Source organism: Sapajus apella, unplaced genomic scaffold (assembly GCF_009761245.1).
Source record: "Sapajus apella isolate SASKATOON/1434 unplaced genomic scaffold, GSC_monkey_1.0 scaffold7, whole genome shotgun sequence".
Classification (NCBI taxonomy): Eukaryota; Metazoa; Chordata; class Mammalia; order Primates; family Cebidae; genus Sapajus; species Sapajus apella.
Window position 1 is genome coordinate 16328646 of NW_022436947.1, and position 13454 is coordinate 16342099.

General features: G+C 35.0%; 1 protein-coding gene across 7 annotated transcripts in view; it reads left to right on the plus strand.

The window, feature by feature from the left end:
- The window catches only part of POT1 (protection of telomeres 1), a 102131-nt gene that overhangs the window by 5040 nt on the left and 83637 nt on the right, over positions 1 to 13454 (plus strand). For 4 of the 7 annotated variants that reach the window (XM_032276091.1, XM_032276098.1, XM_032276094.1 and 1 more), the window contains one exon: positions 11125 to 11197. The exons of the other annotated variants lie outside the window; for them this stretch is intronic. The gene's annotated coding sequence lies outside the window, so the exon portion shown is untranslated. The remainder of the gene's footprint in view (positions 1 to 11124; positions 11198 to 13454) is intronic. 7 annotated transcript variants of the gene reach the window in all.

Genomic DNA, 13454 nt, shown 5'->3' on the forward strand with positions numbered 1-13454 from the left:
TCCTGTATTGGGTGCGTATATACTTAGGATCTTTAGCTCTTCTTGTTACATTGATCCCCCTATCATTATGTAATATCCTTCTTTGCCGCTCCTGATCCTTGTTGCTTCGAAGTCTATTTCATCAGCAAAAATTGCATCTCCTGCTTTCTATTTATTTATTTTTTCTCTCCATTTGGTTGGCAAATTTTTCCCCATCCCTTTGTTTTGAGTCTTTGTGTATCCTTGCATGTGAGATGGATCTGGATGTAGCATACCAATGGGTCTTGGCTTTTTTTGCCTGTCTGTGTCTTTGGATTGGGGGATTTAGTCGATTTAAATTTAGAATTAATAACAATATATGTAAGTTTGATACTGCCATTTAATGTTAGCTGGCTGTTTTGCCCATTAGTTTATGTAATTTCTTAATTATGTTGATGTTCTTTATTTTTTGGTATTTTTTAGAAAGGCTGATACTGGTTGTTCCTTTCTATTTGTAGTGGTTCTTTCAGAAGCTCTTGTAAAGCAGGCCTGGTGGTGATGAAATCTCTGAGTGCTTGCTTGTTCACAAAAGATTGTATTTTTCCTTTGCTTCCTTCGTCAGTCTTTTCTAGTTTTCCTTGCAGGGATCTTTCACCTTCTTAGTTAAATACATTCCTAGGTGTTTTGTTTTATTTTTGTAGCTATTGTAAGTGGAATTGCGTCCTTGCTTTAGTTCTCAGCTAGATTTTTATTGTTGTATAGAAACACTACTGATTTTTTACATTGATTTTGTATCCTGAGGCTTTACTGAATTAATTTACCAACTTAAGAGATTTTTGGTGGAGTCCAAAGATTTTCTGCATACAAGATCATCTCATTAGCCAACTGGGATAATTTGACTACTTCTTTTCTAATTTGGATGCCTTTTGCTTTTTGCTCTTGCCTCATTGTTCTGCCTTGGATTTGCAGTACTATATTGAACAAGAGTGGTAAAAGTGGCTATCCTTATCTTGTTTCAGTTCTTAGAGGGAATCTTTTAAACTTTTCCCAAATTCATTATGATGTTGGCTGAGGATTTGTCATACATGGCCTTTCTTATGTTGAAGAATGTTCCTTCTGTGTCTAGTTCGTTGAGGATTTTTGCCATGAATGGAAGGTGAATTTTATCAAATGCTTTTTCTTCCATCTGTTGGGATGATCATCTCGTTTTTGTCCTTAATTCTGTTTATGCGATGTGTAACACTTACTGATTCGTGTATGTTAAACCATCCTTGCATCCCTGAGATAAATCTCACTTGATCATGGTGCATGATCTTTTTGACATGCTGTTAGATTCAATTTCCTAGTATTTTTTTTTTTATTTTTTTTTATTTTTGAGACAGATTCTTACTCTGTCTCCCAGGCTGGAGTGCAGTGGCACCATCTTGGCTCACTGCAACCTCCAGGACTCAAGAATTCTCCTGCCTCAGCCTTCCAAGTAGCTGAAATTACAGGCGTGCACCACCACACCCGGCTAATTTTTGTATTTTTAGTAGAGACAGGGTTTCACCATGTTAGTCAGGCTGGTCTCAAACTCCTGACCTTATGATCTGCCCAACTTGCCCTCCCAAAGTGCTGGAATTACAGGTGTGAGCTACCATGCCCAGCCTCAATTTGCTAGTATTTTGTTGAGAATTTTGCATCGATGTCATCGGAGATATTAGTCTATAGTTTTTGTTTTTGTGTATCTTTGTCTGCTTTTGGTATCAGGGTGATACAGGCCTTGTAGAATGAGTTAGGGAGAATTTTCTCCTCAGTAGTTTTGGAATCATTTCAGGTGGGTTGGTGATTGTTCTTTGTGTGTTTTGTATATTTAGGCTGTGAATCCATCTGGTCTTGGACTTTCTTTTATTGGGAGATTTTTAAATTACTAATTCAACCTTGGTATCATCATTGATCTGTTCAGGAATTCTATTTCTTCCTGGGTCAATTTTGGGAGGTTGTATTTTTCCAGGAATTCATCAGTTTTCTCTCGGTTTTCTAGTGTATGAGCATATAGTTATACGTGATAGTTTCTGATTATCTTTAGTGTTTCTGTGGTATCAGTTGTAATTTCTACTTTTTCCTCTTTGATTTTATTTGGATCTTTTCTTTCCTTTTCTTGGTTAGTCTAGCTGGCAGTTTATCAATTTTGTTTCTGTCTTTAAATAACCAACTTTTTGTCTCATTGATCCTTTGTTTTTTTTCTTTTTTTATTATTCTTATTCATTTAATTCTGCTCTGATCTTCATTATTTCTTTGCTTCTGCTAACTCTGAGTTTTGTTTGTTCTTGTTTTTCTAGTTTCCTTGAGGTGTGACGCTAATGTGTTAATTTGTGATCCTTCTACTTTTTTTTCTACTGAGTCCCGCAGTGTGTGCTTGTCTGGGAAATTTTTTATTTCTCTTTGATTTATTCAGCTTATTCTGGCAGGATATAAAACTTTTGGCTTACAGTTTTTTGTTGTGGTTTGTTTGTTTTTGAGCACTTTGAAAATGCCATTCGTTCTCTTCTGGACTGTAAGATTTCTGCCGAAAAGTACAGTTAGTTTTATAGTGTTTTATTTATAGGTGACTGGATAGATGCTTTCTTGCTAATTTTAAAATTATTTTTTTTAACTTTGACTTGACACATTCTGAGTATAAAATGCTGTGGTGAAGTCGCTTTTACAGTGTATTTTCCTGGGGATAGCTGGGCCTCCTGTATCTGGTTATCTAACTCTCTTGCTAGATTTTGAAGGTTTTCACTGATTATTTCCTGAAATAGATTTTTTATACTTTCTAGTCTCTCTTTCCCCTTAGGAATACTATAATTCATATGTTTGTTTGTTTTAAGTAGCCCCAGACATCTCAAAGGCTTTGCTCATTCCTTTTTATACTTCTTCCTATTTTTGTCTGACTGCATTATTTCAAAATTCATTCTGTCTTTTAAGTTCTGAGATTATTATTTTTTTTTTGGCTTGGTGTAATCTATTGAATCTTTCGAATATATTTTGTATTTTCTTCAATTTTTTAATTTGTCGAGTCTGTTTTCTTTTTTTTTTTTTTAAAAAAAGAAACCTGTTTCACTGGTAAATCTCTCATTCATAACCTGAATTGATTTTCTGATTTCTTTGTATTGGTTTTCAGATTTCTCTTGCATCTTATTAAACTTTAAAATCAGTATTTTGGTTTCTTTCTCTGGCATTTTGAGGAGTTTTTTTTAATTGAGATCTATTGCTGGATAATTGTTGTGGTCTTTTGGTGATGTCATATTTCCCTGCTTTTTCGTGTTTCCTGTGCCCTTTTTTGATATCTGTGCATCTGGTGTAGCAATTGCTTGTTCCATTTTTTTGAAATTACATTTTTGTAGGGAAGAAATATTTTCTGAAGATTTGTATATGTTGTTGGTTAAGATACTTTGGCTTTGATTTGGGGTGCCTGTGGTAGTGTGGTCTTTATATGACTTCTTTGGCAGTACACATGGGTCAGTGATATCTGTGATTTTCTCAGTGGCTTAGTGTATGGTTATTAGTTGAGGTGTGGTAAAGTTTTGGTGGAGACATGGACACCAACTAAGCCAGTCTTCTGGCCCTGGTGGTGGCAGCAGTGGGCTGGGTGTGCCTGTTTTTAGGCCCTAGAGCCACACATACTGACCTTGGTGTTACTGGGTTCTGTATGGCCAATTCTGTGGCCTCCGGGTGCTTGCTTAGAAGTTAGTAGTAGGAGTGGTGAGCTAGGTGTGTGGATGGGTTCTTAGGCCCCTGGGTAGTTGTTATGGTGTGAGTAATGGGAGTAATGGTGATGGAGTAACCTCCTGGGAACCAAGCAGTTCATAACGGTGTTATTGGTAGCTGCAGTGGGTTGGGTAGGCTTCTCCTCAGTTTCACAGCTGTCTGTAGCAGGTGAGTATTTTCCTAGGTGTGCTTAGGAGAGCTTGGTCTTCTGTGTTCCCTGCCCGGCTACGTGGCCCGTGCATCCATATTGACTCTAACTCTGCCTGAGGGTGAAGCACAGTCCAGCATTAAACTCTCAAAATGGTGCCTGCTTTAGGCTTGTGGCCAGAGAGGGCATGGCCTCTCTCATTTGAGCTGTATGAGCAAGAAACTTTGGGGAATACAATTTCCTTGCATCTTGATCTCACAGCAGTCTGTAGCAGGGCAGTGGGTATAGTCCTAGGTATGTGTAGTACAGCCTGATTTCCCTGTCTCATCTCAGGTGAGTGGTGGCTGCAGCCATGCCGGCTCAAATTTGGCTGAAGGGTAGGGTGTAGCCCAGCCTAAAACTCTGAAAGTGATGCCTTGAGCCTTGGACCAGGGAGAGTGGCATCCCTCCCAGGCAAACAATGTAGGCAAGAAGCTGTGGGGAGTGCAGTCCAATTATATTTTAGTCTCAACAGCAGCCCTGCAGCAGGGTGGTAGGGATCCTTCCAGACATGTGCAGGAGCATCCAGTCCCCCTTCTGCCTCCTTGGAGCAGCACAGTGGCAGCAGCCATGTCTATATGTCCTTGATATCTAGGCTCTCACAATGGCACCCACAGAAGTTGCTTTAGGCTTGGCGTTATTGCTTTAGGCTTAGCCTGGTATATAGGCTACTTGACTGTGGCATTCCATGTAGGCTCCCTTTCTGCCTACAGATCTCTATGTGATCTTTAGGCAGATCTATTGTCAGTTCCAAGGTCCTAGTGGGTTGAAAGTTCCTCTCATACTCAAGGTTGTAAAAGTCCATTTCAGAATGTGAAACCCTGTGGCTTTTTCTTTACTGTTTCCCTGTGCCTAGGAACCTCTTGCAGCTCAGGCAGTTTGGGGCCCACAAGATGTCTTGAAACCTCCCTTTGCTTACTTCAAGTACATCCTGTTACTTCTCTGGTGAATCCATCTCTCCTAGATGAAATGTATCTACTTACTATTCTGGCTCTTCTCCATGGAGGAGACACATACTACGAACACATCTAGTTAACCATTTTAATCCTTTTTCTACTTTTGATCATTTGATCATGGAAGTTATGGCCCTGAATAACTTTTGTCATTTTTTTTTTTAAAGTGCAGCTTGCTGCCAACACTCATTTAATTTTATATAAATACATTCTTCAAGGCCAAAGCAAATCTGACTGATTTTTGATGTGAAAATAAAGTATAGAACCTTTTGGAATTATTTCTAAATAGTACTAAAATCAGAATTATCTAAATCATCAAAATTGTTTTTGAAAAATCTGATTCATGAAATGAATCTTTAGCCAACAACTATTCAAGAATGATGTTAACATCATGGGTAGGCATGCTGTTTTCTAGGATTTAACATTTTCAGCAATCAAGAATATTTTGTAAATGGAAATTATCACTACTAAAAATAGAATGCTATGAATAGAATGCTATATTTTGTTTCCAAAGACAATATACTAGAGTGATGCAACAATAATAATAAATGCAAGCTATTTCATGGCAAAGTTATCTCTGAGTAAATGCTGCAGTCACAGTGCCATCAGTGAGCATTCTCAGGGCAAATGGGAAAAGAGTTAGAACTTTTAAAATCTAGTCTCATGGACACGCAGGACAAGAAAGCCAGGATCTGGTGAACATACCTTGTCTTCCTCACCTCTGGTTCTGAGGACCAAGTCTTCAGATGCCCTGTTTTCATCATCGCTCAGGCTTTTCTCTCTTATAAAGCAAGATTTCTCCACCTCAGCACTATGAACATTTGAAACTGTGTCATTTTTTGTGGTGGGAACCTGTCTTGTGTACTGTAGGATGTTTAGCAGCATCCCTGAGAACTAAGCATTAGATGCCAAGAGCATCTGTGTCCCAATGTGACAACCAAATGTGTCTCCAGACACTGCACATGGCTCCTGTGTAAGAGCTCATCCCCTGACCTAGATGACCACTTCATTCTTCCTTCTTGCCAGTATGATAAAAAATTCCTTCTCCATAGAATCTTCTCATGCCACCCTCCCACCAATATTCGATCCTTTCCTCTCTGTTTCCAGGCCAGAGTCACTTGTCAAGTGTTTGCTGATGATGTAGCCATTGCTCAACTCACTGGCTCTATATTCTGGGTGTCCCCAGGGTGCTATCAATAAGGTCAGACAAAAGGGAGGCAGGGATGTGGAAATAAGAAACACCTCCAACATCTGGAGGCCGCCAATAAGCAAATACCTGAGAGATCTGATTCTAGTCATATATGCAATTTAGATACAGAAATCTTTTGGTATAATTGCTTATAATATTTAAAAATTACTAATGCAAAAAGAGAGAGACTGAGGTTGCACCTGTGTTATTTTCAAGAGAAAAATGTTAATTTTACATTTAATTAATAAATTAATTAAATTTAAAAAAATCTTAGCTGAGTCTGTTTTGCATTTGAATCAGAGTGAATGGCTTTTATGTTAACTAAAATCAATTCCATAACCACTGCTGTCAAGTGAGATGAAACAAAGTTGAATGGAAAAAAAAAAAAAAACCAAAAAGGGGGAAAAACAATGTTAATGCATAAGGAGAATAGAGAATAAAGTTAAAATTAGAGTAAAGGCTCTACTCTGATCTTAAGCACTAGCTATCTCTCAAGTTGCTTACTAGTGTATTTTCTAAGTAAGGTTTTCAAAAAATTCTTAATTGTTTGTCCTATTTTTAAGAGAAAAAGAAAAAAGAATTGACTGGAAATAATTTAGGGATACTAGAGCAAACTTCTAATTTGCTTTCTTACTGTGGAATCATGTTTCTCCTGTTTTCTGTTCTCCTCACTGTTGTATTTTCCTGAGGCCATGATTAAATCAGAAAAATGTTTTTCACCTTTACCCTTTTCTTTCCTATATTCAAAAACAGTACAATTTTTATATAACTTGACTCATAATAAAATAGAAAACACAAAATTAAAAAAAAAAAAAGAGTGCATCAACATTTTCTTTTTCCATGTATTCTGCCCTCCCTCTCCCCAACATGCACTCACACTCAAACCCTAGGTGGTGACCACTAACTTGCTATCTTTGCATAAGGAGTTTTCATTGTTTCTGTTTTTAGTGAAAATAATATGCTATAGCTCCGCTGGCCAGAGCCTAGTGAAACTCAAGCTTCAAAGACTTCACTTGAACAAGCTCCCTTCAAACCCTGTTAGGAGGCTTAGAAATGAATCAACGTGTATTTAAAGAATTTGCACAACATGTTTTAACCTCAGATAATTAAGACTGCTTTCTCTCTCCACATTTACTTCCCTGCCATCACATTTCCTCTTCTATCAAGTGGCTTTGGAACAGCTAAGAATTTTTTTGTTTTGTTTTAATTTAGCTAGGGGGAAGTTAACTTTTGGAATATATTTAGTTTGGATTTAGTGAGATATGTTTAAGTGGTTTGCAGTCACTTTCATTCATAATCAGGTTATTGCTAGCCCTCCAAGCGTAGGATTGGTTTCCCGAAACATGTTCCAACTCACCGGGCAGCCTCGCAGAAAGGTATGGGGCCTGAAGTGGTATCAGAGTATGAACTACAAATGTAACAGCTCTTAAAAGAAACTTAATAGGAATTTTTTTTCAAACTTGATAATAGTTTTCATGAGGTTACCAATATTGAATAGTGAAGTTGAATACAACTGCTGTAAAACGTCAACAGCAAAAAACAAATTTTAATCAACTATGCTACAGGGGAAATAGAATTATTTTTATATTTTTAATATATTTATAGTCTTTGTAGAAACCAATATTTTAAATTAAACATGAAAACATTAAAAGGTGTATAGCAAAAACGAATGTGTAAAAAGGTATATCATACAGTGAGTTAATTTAAAATTGAGGTTATTTTTCTGGAACTTTACATTTTTGTATAGTTTTTCAGCTTTTATAATTTGTAATTTATTGTGATTTCTCATTCTAAATAAATATCCTCTTTCATAGTAAAAATATATTTTGATGTAAAGGAATGGAGAAAGGAAAAGTTGCAGTTAACGAGGACGAAAGGTTAAAGAAATACTTGAGTAGGGATTACTGAGAATGAGGATGTGTCTAAATATGTTATTCATTTTTAATATTATTCTGCAAGATTTCAGTTTTATTAAAATTTATTGAGACTTATTTTGTGGGTCTGCAAATGGTCTACCTTCCTGAACATTCCATCTGTACCTTGAAAAGAATGTGTATTCATTCATTAGTTGTATCAGAGTCAGACTAAAATATATGGAGACAAACCTCATGGCAAAATGTTTTTAGGAATGTATATAAAAAATCAGAATTGCAATTTAGAACATAAACACAGGCTTTGATGGTCTTCCGTGTGTCTGAAAAATAAAGAAAGTTAGGGAGTTTCCTTAGAAAGAGAAAACACATTGGTAGATAAAACTAGTCTTAAAATCAGGACAGGCCTTTTCAGCGGCTACTGGGTAAAACTGGTTTTAGGATTATGCCAGGCTGTTTCATTATCTAGGCTTGCCGATAATCCCTGGAACAGGCGTTATGAGCCCAGAATGCTTTTTACCCCAGGTGCCTCGATTCTGATTTAGTTGGGTAAGATGTAAATAACCCAATCTGTATAATCAACTTTCACAGTTGTGAGGTTTAGTGTTTTATGAATGTCAGTTGTGTGAAATTGCATGATAGCATTCTTAGGTCTTCTATATTTCTACTGATTTTTTTCTACTTGTGTCAATTACTGGGAGACGATTATTCCAACTGTGATAGTGGATTGTTTCTTCCATTAGTTATAAGAAAATTAACATATTTTGAAGCTTATTAAGTACATATATATTTAGGATCATTATATCTTCATGATAAATTGATCCTTTTATCATTATCAAATATCCTTCTTTAATCTCTGGTAACTTATCCTAGAATCTATTTTGATTATAATATAGCATTGGTAACATTCCTGTCTTTACTGTTTGGATGGAATGCCATTTTTGTAAAAACATTTTTTTCAACTTATTTATGGTTTAGTATTTTAAGTATCTCTTAGCATATAATGGGATCATGGTTTTTGATCCAGTCTGGCAGTCTCACTATTTAATTGGCATACTTAGTCAATTTATTTAAAATAATTATTGATATGGTGCTGTTTAAGTCTGTCAAACGGTTTGAGTTCCCTTTGTCTTTCCTGTGTTTTGTTCTCCTTCTTGAGTTCTTTTGGGTTAAATATTTTTTATTCTATTTTATTTTCTCCATTGGCTTTGAGCAATACCTGTTTTGTTTCTTTAGTGGTGTGCTAGTACTAACAATATACATCCTTATTAAGGCATACTCACAGCTACTAATTGTACCACTTCTCATGTTACACTTGTTATTTCTCATGTCCTGCTTTTTCCTTCCCACTGGACAAATGTAAGAATCTTACAATAGTGAAATTTCATTTACTCACTCTCCTGTTCTTTCAGCTGTTATATGTTTTACTTGTACATGTATTACAAATTCCACCATACATTACTACTTTTGCTTTAAACAGTGAGTTGTCTTTTAAGGAAACTAAGAGAAGGAAAAAATATAGTCTTTGTATTTACTGACCTATTTACCATTTCTGGTCTTCTTCATTTTTGCCTGTAGACCCATATTTATCTGGGCATTATTTCCCTTCATTTTGAAAAACGTCTTGTGAGTGGGGCCTTCTCGATAATCTTGCTTTGCCCTAGCTTTAGGCCTGGGCCTTACACCTATGTACCTGTTCCTGCCTATCCCTAACAGTGATATAAGGTGTTTTTTTCTGTTCTTCCCTTCCAGCTGCAGTAGGTTTTCACCAGTGCTCTATGATTGACACTTTTTTTTTTTTTTTTTCCCTTCTCCCAGTGTTTTAAGGCCTTTGTTCTGAAAGAAAGAGGAGAAAGATCCAAGTAGAGTTTCCTGCCTTTCATGCAGTAACTGCTGCTGCCATTGCCCTGCTTCTTATCCTGAACCCTGTCAGGTCTGTGGAGAAGCGCCTGTAAATGAAAATGAATTCCCCTGTGTTTGCAGCTCAGGGGTTTCATGTGTTTTCATTGCCTCATACTTGGCCTTTAGCAATTCGTTAAAAATGTTAGATGAATTTTTCTTACAGATGTCTGGGAACATTTGTCGTTTACCTTAGGTAAGCAAATTGCTATAAACAATTCTTTTTTTTTTTTTTGTATCTTGGCGTTATTATAAACTTTGGCTCTTTGTAACCATTTTTTTTTTTTTTTTTCCTCATCTCGGGGAAGGCTTCACTTATCTCTTCTTTAACTTATCATGGAAATAAAATAGTTGTTTTATTCTCATTAGAAGTACCTTGCTGTTTTCAGATTTCTGCTTAGTTGATTGCCCTGTGACTTCAGCTCTCTTACGGGTCAAGAAAAGTTTTGAGATTTACAGATTGTCCAATGTTTTGTTGTCACTTTTTTCAGCTTTCTATCTTCTAAGTGTAACTACTTTTACTTTTGACTGTGAATCATTATGCAGCGTTGATAACTACATATTTATTTATGATTCCTGTAAGTAAAATTAAGTTCTATTTTATAAGTAAAATTGATGTATATTTTGTTAGCTATATCAAAGTCTGGGAGGCTGATAGGATCTATTTTTAAACTTTTTTAAATTTTAGCCTGGGAGGCTAATAGGATCTATTTTTAAACTTTATTAAATAAATCAGATTTCTGTGTGAAAGTTTTCAAAGAGCCCACTAATATATTCATAGCATTATTAAATTTCAGAGCCTTAAATTACAGAAACCATCCAGGTTAAGTGCTTCATTTTATGTGAGACTCTAATAACTTTTTTAAAACAGAGAGATCTTAGTTACAGGAGCTAAACAAAGACTAAACTATTCTTGTATCTTAATCTGTTGATTTGTCCACACTATCCTTATTCGTGACACTTCCATTTTGCACTTCTAAATCTTGCTTTATAAAGTTTTCTTTCTAGGAGCAAACATCATTTTATTGTTTGGTAGAGAACAATATAACAGATTAAAACAAAGCTGGGAAAGTTGATCTAGTTATCTGAAAATAAGGAACTGTTAGTACCTAACTAAAAAGTTACTTAAGAAATTATATTATAAAACTTGAAGTATTTGTAGACCTGATTGTTCTCTAGAAAAATTCAGGACTGTTCTTTGTCTTACTTGAACACAGTACTTTGACTTCTTGAAAGATAAAACTGTTGCTATAAAAAATTCTAATTTTTATTTATATCTTGGTTTTATTATAAACGCCTTTGACTCTATAACTTTTTTTTTTTCTCTCATTTCAGGGAAGGCTTTCACTTACCTCTTCTTTAACTTATCGTGGAAATAAAATAGCTGTTTTGCGGATTGGACTACAAGGTATATAGTATAAGCAAACTGTTTCTACTTAACTTTTTCCCTGTAATATACAAATATGTGACTTCATGTATGTGTGTGTGTGTACGTATGTACGTACACACACACACATACATATAAATGATTTCCAATAGGTAGTACATTAATAGTAGTACAAAAATCTGTAGAATGAAAAGTTAGTCTTCCCCCAGCAAAGTTTTTCCCAACTATCCCTTCCCTTTCCCTCCCATTTCTTCTATTCTACTTCGTAGCCCTTTACTCTCATACCTAGACCATTGCAGTAACTAACTGGTCTTCCTGCTTCTAGTTTCACTTATGTGACTTAAACATCTTAGCAGATTAACTGACTTAAAATTGGACTCTTAACATGTTGCTTCTTACATAGATGTACTTGTTACCTAGGTATCATTCTTACATAGGGAGAATTCATTCTCCATGTAGCCCTCAGATAGTTGTAGTAAGCCAGGAAGGGCTTCTTTCTAACATTTAGGGACAAAAGTAGATCTTATATGAAGACTGTGGTTGGTTAGAATGGTCTGGAGCAGTAAATGGGAAATAAACTACAACATTCTACAACTATTGACAACCAAGTGTATCTCAGACACTATTCTAGGTACTGGGGTTATACCTGTTAATAAAATTTAGTTCTTTCCTTCACGGAGTTTACATTTTAGGGGAATGAGGAAAGTCAATGAATAATTATATCAAGTAATGTTAGGTATAAATGTGGTCTGGAGAAAAAGCAAGTTAAGGTGGTAGAGCATAAAAGGAGGTATGAAAAATAAATTAATTTTCTGAAGAAATTAAATATAAATACATTTATTAAGTAAACAGCTATTTGTAGAAAATTGAGTTACAGTCATTTTTCTGTATCTGCATGGGATTAATTCAAGGAGCCCCTATGGATATCAGAATCTGAGGGTGCTCAAGCCTTATATTGTTTGCCTGTAACCCATGGGTATTCTCCCCACCATTTACATTAAATCATCTCTAGATTATTTATAATACCAAATACAATATACATGCCATCTAACTAGTTATACTTTATATTTTAAAATTTGTATTTTTTTATTGTTATACTATAATTTTTTTTTAAACTTTTTCTGAATATTTTTTAGTCTTAGGTTGGTTGAATTTGCAGATGCAAAACTTGCAGATACAGGGGCCAACTATATGTCAGGAAGAAGAGTTTTTTTTTTTTCTTTTTTCTTTTTTTGGTACTTTCCATGATTAGTGCCTTGTACTTAGCAGGAACTTGGTAAATGTCTGTGAAATGATATCCAAGGGTTGGGCAAGGCTATTAAGTAAATAGAGGACACAATTTTGGACTTCAAGTCTGTGATCTGGTCAGATAGAGAACTCATTCATTCATTAAGGGAAAAAAAAATAGTAACACTTGAATTATTGAGTACACTGTAACATGATCCAAGCAGTCATAATTTTAGTCAACTAAGGTATGTTTCTTGGAGGCAATTTTTTTAAGCAAATGTACATATAGAAAAATTAAATATAAATTCAGTATATAAGTACAAATTGTGCATAATGATTTTTGCAAAGAGAATAACACATTTGTAATTAGCATCTAAACCAAGAAAAGACCATTGCCAGCATCCTGGAAGTTCTCTTTATACTCGCTTCTAGTCATTACACTCCTAAGCATTACTACTGAACTTGCAACGTCATAGATTAGCTTGTATGTTTTTGGTATTTATTTAAATTTAATTATGTAATTATATCAATTGTATCTAGCTTTTTTCACTGTACATTGTGTTTGATGCTTGATTATATTGATACTTTAGTTCATTCCTTTTCATTGCTCTCTAATATTTCATTGTGTGAATGAATTACAATTATGTGTTCTAATGTTATTGGGCAGCTAGTTAGTTTTGTGTTTTGGCTCTACTAAATATACTTGTACATATATACTATTTTCGGTAAATATATGCTTTTCTGTTGAGCATATATACTTTGTAGTGGAATTACTGTGTCATAGGACATACATGTGTTCATTTTTATAAATATTAACAGATATGTTTCCCAGGTGTACCAATTTACATTTTCACCACCATTGTATGAGAATTTAGGTTCTTCCACATTGTCATCAGCACTTTGTATTTTCTATTTTTTATATTATGTTATCTTAATAGGTGTCTAATTGAATTCAACACCAATTGATGAAAATACTGGATAACTAAAATAAGGAACCTTTCTTAATCTACTAAAAAATATCTTAAAGCACTTTATAGAAAATAACATAATA